The sequence below is a fragment of the Sapajus apella genome, unplaced genomic scaffold, assembly GCF_009761245.1.
Source record: "Sapajus apella isolate SASKATOON/1434 unplaced genomic scaffold, GSC_monkey_1.0 scaffold19, whole genome shotgun sequence".
Taxonomy (NCBI): domain Eukaryota; kingdom Metazoa; phylum Chordata; class Mammalia; order Primates; family Cebidae; genus Sapajus; species Sapajus apella.
In genome coordinates, this window is record NW_022436959.1 from 14293862 (window position 1) to 14298416 (window position 4555).

Below are 4555 nucleotides of genomic sequence, written 5' to 3' on the forward strand. Positions count from 1 at the left end.
GAAGAAGAAGAAAGAAGAAGAAGAAGGAGAAAGAAGAAGAAGAAGAAGAAGAAGAAGAAGAAGAAAAAAGAAAATGGGAGCTACTTGTCATTGGCTAAACAGATACCCTGTTTCTCTAGAAGGAAAATTGTTCTGTTTCACTAGACAACATAAATGATTTTTAAATGAAACTGAAACTCCTTCCCCACTATATCAGATTGATGTTTAACAGAAAGATAAATGGTGCCCAAAAGGACCGTTTGGGTTTCTTGTCTTTCTTTCGCTCAGTAAAATAGAAAGTTTTTAGCCATCCATGAAAACTCTTTTTTGCTTCACTTTTGATTTTGGTAGTACATTTCAATGTACAGTTTACTTCCAACAATTGTTTTCATTGTGATAGACACTGTGCAGCAGAACGGCATATATATATTACTACTCATCGTATTATTAGCCAGTTTGTTGAGTGTTCTTTATATGCCAGGCAATATAATAGGTGGTTACATCTTCTCTCATTTATGTAAGAAGGATGTGCCTGGCTGTTACAGAAAGCCCTAGATCAAGTCTGAGTCATCAGACTTAATAAAGAAGGAAACTGAAAGCTTTCAACAACCGTTCTAATTTCTACTTCATTCCCAGCTGGTGTGGGGCCATTATAATAAGATACTCTTGACATCTGGGCTCTTAAAATGGAAACCCATTTATAGGTTAAAACAAAGAACAGTCATAACTAGAATTCCCTTCTATTTCCTTCCCTATCCCTTGGCCCAAGGGTAGAATTTCTTTCAGAAAGGAAGCAAGACATTCATTGCAGAGTCTTAGCCTAGTAATAGCCACCTAACCACCACTGGGGGCCACAGTGATGTGTCCTGGAAAGGCATAAAAAGGCATGACCTATGCTTAGAAGGTCTCTAAGTGTGCAGAAGTCCCTCATCATCAGACCATTTGCTGATGATTTAGCATGTGGTGTTGATGACTGAGGTCCACCTGCTAGCTCTGGTTGACTGCCGAGAGATGCTGTGAAGTGCTGTATTGTTTTCCAGAGTCTTAGCAAAGAGAAGCATAGGCTGACAGCCCTCTTGGGCTACAAATGGCTTTTGACCATTTGTTGTCTCAGGTAAGCCTCGTTGAAGAGAAGCTCAACCAAGCCAAGCCTGGCCGGGAGGACCAAGAGGCTATAGACGGGTGGGTTGGGGTGAAGGCAGTGGGTACACCACTGGGAAACTAGATACTGGTTTCTGAATGAAGAAACCACTCAGAAGGAGAAGGGCTAGCAGAACACATGAACTTCCAGGTCAGGAGATGAAAGTTCGTTCAACATCTAGCAATTAGCAGAGAGCAGACATAGACAGAGAGCAGACAAATGTCTGAGTGGAGCTTCTAGTCTTCCATTGCATGTTCCTTTACTTAACTAATATTTTTTTTAGTATGTACTATGTGCCAGAAACTGTTCCAGGTACGAGGAATATAGTAGTGAACAAAACAGTCAAAGATCCCTGCCCCTTTTTCTCCATGTAGTCATAATTTGTTCTTTCCCTTTACATTCTAGTGAGAACAAATTATAAACAAGATCTACAAATAAATTATACGTAAATTGTATAGTATGTTAGTGGCAAATAGTAAGCAAACACAGAAAGCAGCAAAAGGAGATAAAAGTGCGTAAAGGTGCTGTGCTTACAACACAGTAGCCACTAGCATTGTGTGGCTGACGATATGTACACTAAAGTTAAAAATTCAGTTTCCAAGTCACACAGGCCACATTTTCAGTGCTCAAAAGCCTCATAGTGGCAATCCTATTTGACAGTGAAGAGATGGTTTCATCAAGCAGAAAGTTCTATTGGTCAGTGCTTTTATAAATGGTGTAATTTTTTCGTGGGGTGGGTAGAGAAGGCTCTACTGCAAAGATAACTTTCAAATAAAGTTATCCCAATGGAGTTGATGGGGATGATGGGCTGATGGGCTGAGCCATGACCCTGTCTAGAGGAAGAGTATTCCAGACAGGGAACTGCGAGTGCAAAGGTTTGGAGATGGGAGCAAAGATCATGTGGCTGGAGCACAGTGGATGAGGGAGAGTAGTAAAAGATGAGGTCAGAGAAGTGAATGGAGGAAACAGATCCTGAGGACATTGTGGGCCATTATAAGCACTTTGTATTTTACCCTAAGTGAGATGGGAACCATTAGAGGTTTTGAGCAGAGGAGTTTCAAGATCTTAGTTTTTTTTTTTTTTTTTACTTTGTGTGTGTTTTCTTTTATTATTATTTGTATTATACTTTAAGTTCTGGGGTATAGATTTTTAATAGAACCGTTCTGGCTGCTATGATGAGAATAGATTGAAAGTGGGCCAAGGCAGAGGCAGGGGATAAATGTGGGGATACTGCAATAACCCGGGAAGGAGGTGAAGGTGTCTAGGCTGGTAGCAGTGGTGGTGGTGAAAAGTAATCAGATTCAGGATATTTTTTTGAAGGCCGAGGCAACATGTTGCCTGGCTGGGGTGTAGGGTTTAAAAGAGAGAACAGACGAAGATTTTCTGGTCTGAGCAACAGGAAAGATGGAGTTTTCACTCACTAAGTTGGGGAAAACTGGGGGTGGAACCAGTTTGAAGATCAGGAGTTCCATTTTGGACGTGTTAAATGTGATACGCCTACTCAGCATCCCATAGACATTGAGGAAGTGGTGCTTGCTGGACTTAGAAATTTGGGACTTGTCGGCTTTGTGGTATTTTAAATCATGAGGCTGGTGAGATCCTTAAGGGAGTGGGTTTAGTTAGAAAATTGAAGAGGTGGCTGGGTGCCATGGCTCACACCTGTAATCCCAGCACTTTGGGAGGCTAAAGTGGGCAGACTGCTTGAGTCCAGGAGTTTGAGACTAACCTGGGCAACATGGTGAAATCCTGTTTCTACTAAAAAAAAAAAAAAAAAATACGCAGACATGATAGTGGGCGCCTGTAATCCCTGCTACTCACGAGGTTGAGGTGGGAGAATCACAGGAGCCTGGGACCTCAAGGCTGCAGTGAGCTGAGATCACAGCACTGCACTTCAGCCTAGGCAACTAGAGTGAGACCCCTGACAGGGGGAGGGGAGGGGGAAGGAAGGGGAGGGGGAGGGGAGGGAGAAGGAGGGGGAGGGGAGGGAGAAGGAGGGGGAGGGGACAGGAGGGGGAAGGAGAGGACAGGAGGGGAAGGGAGGGGAATAGAAAGAAGAGGGAGGGGGAAGGGAGGGGGAGGAGAGGACATCTAACACCAGACGTTTGAGGATGCTAAAGGCAGGAGGTTGGGAAAGGAGGCACTAGAAGGAGTGGCCAGTGTGGGAAGAGAAAGGCCAGGAGAAGGGGGTGCATGAAGCCTAGTTCTTAAAGGAGGAAGGGAGCAAGGTGTCACATGCAGAGATGAGATGAACTCAGAACTGATGGCTGGATCGAACCTTGTGGGGGTCATAGATGACCTTGTGAGGAGTAGACAGACACGTTGAAAGTTGTTCAGAGTGGGTTCAAGGGAGAATTGAAGCAAGAACAAATGATCCTTTCAAGATAATAAGGGTGAGTAGAGAGCCCGGGTAGCAGGCAAGAGAACAGGGAGGCAAGAGAAAAGTTGTTGTTGCTGTTTTTTTGTTTTTATTTTTGTCCAATGATCCTTCATTGAAATATTTTCTGTCGTGCTTCTTAACTAGCTGGGCATTCCACAGCACACTGTTGATGCCATCTATGATGCCATGAGGGTGGCGGCCATCAGCATTGCAGCCCAAGACTGGGCAGTCCCCAGGATCTCTTTGATGGTTCCAGAGAGTTCTCTGGCTAAAGATCGGTGCTGCGTCTGTCTAGCAATGTTGACAGTCTCATCAAAAGTGATATTTCCACTGTGTTTAATGTTTTTCTGTTTCTTTCTGTCTCTGGCGGTTCCTTGAGGGCTTTGATGATCAGGGCAGAGGCAAAAGGCACCACCTCAATCTGGGCCTGTCTGTTCTGAACGGTCAGTTTCACTGTAATCCGCAGATCCTTTCAGTCACTGGTTGCCTTGGCAATGTCATCACCAACCTTTTTTGCAGACAGACCCAGGGGGCCGACCTTGGGGGCCAGCACAGACGTGGCACCCGCTTCACACCCGGTGTACCTCAGGTACACGACTTTGATCTCATTGGGGTTGAACTTTGGCAGCATGGCAGAGGCGGCTGGTGTTTGATGAACCCAGATTCAGGACGACTGAAGAAATTTGCACCTTGGCCTCCTCCCAGCTGAAACCCGAAAGCCTGTTGCTGTTTTTTGAAGAGATACTTGGAATAATAGCTTGTTTATAAGACCTAGTAAACAGAAAGTGTGAGGACACATGAGCGGAGCGGGAGAAAGGCTGGACTAATGTCTTCCAGAAGGGAAGAGAGAATGTGGGGAGGAACTGGCCTGTGCCAGGAGCCTGGAGACAGGAGGGGAGGCAGAGTCCGGGGCCGGGTGTAGGTGTCGGTGGGGCAGGTGTGCAGATGAGAACTCAAGGAAGTCCTTTTCCATGCTTTAGATCTTTAGTGACACAGGAAACACAGTCATCAGTGCAGAGTGAGTGTGGGCAAGTTTTCCGGAGAGAAGAGAAGTTATT

At 45.1% G+C, this 4555-nt stretch overlaps 1 pseudogene; it reads right to left on the bottom strand.

Moving 5' to 3' along the window:
- Positions 1–3633: 3633 nt before the first annotated feature.
- On the bottom strand, positions 3634–4243 carry LOC116557303 (annotated as a pseudogene).
- Positions 4244–4555: the final 312 nt, after the last annotated feature.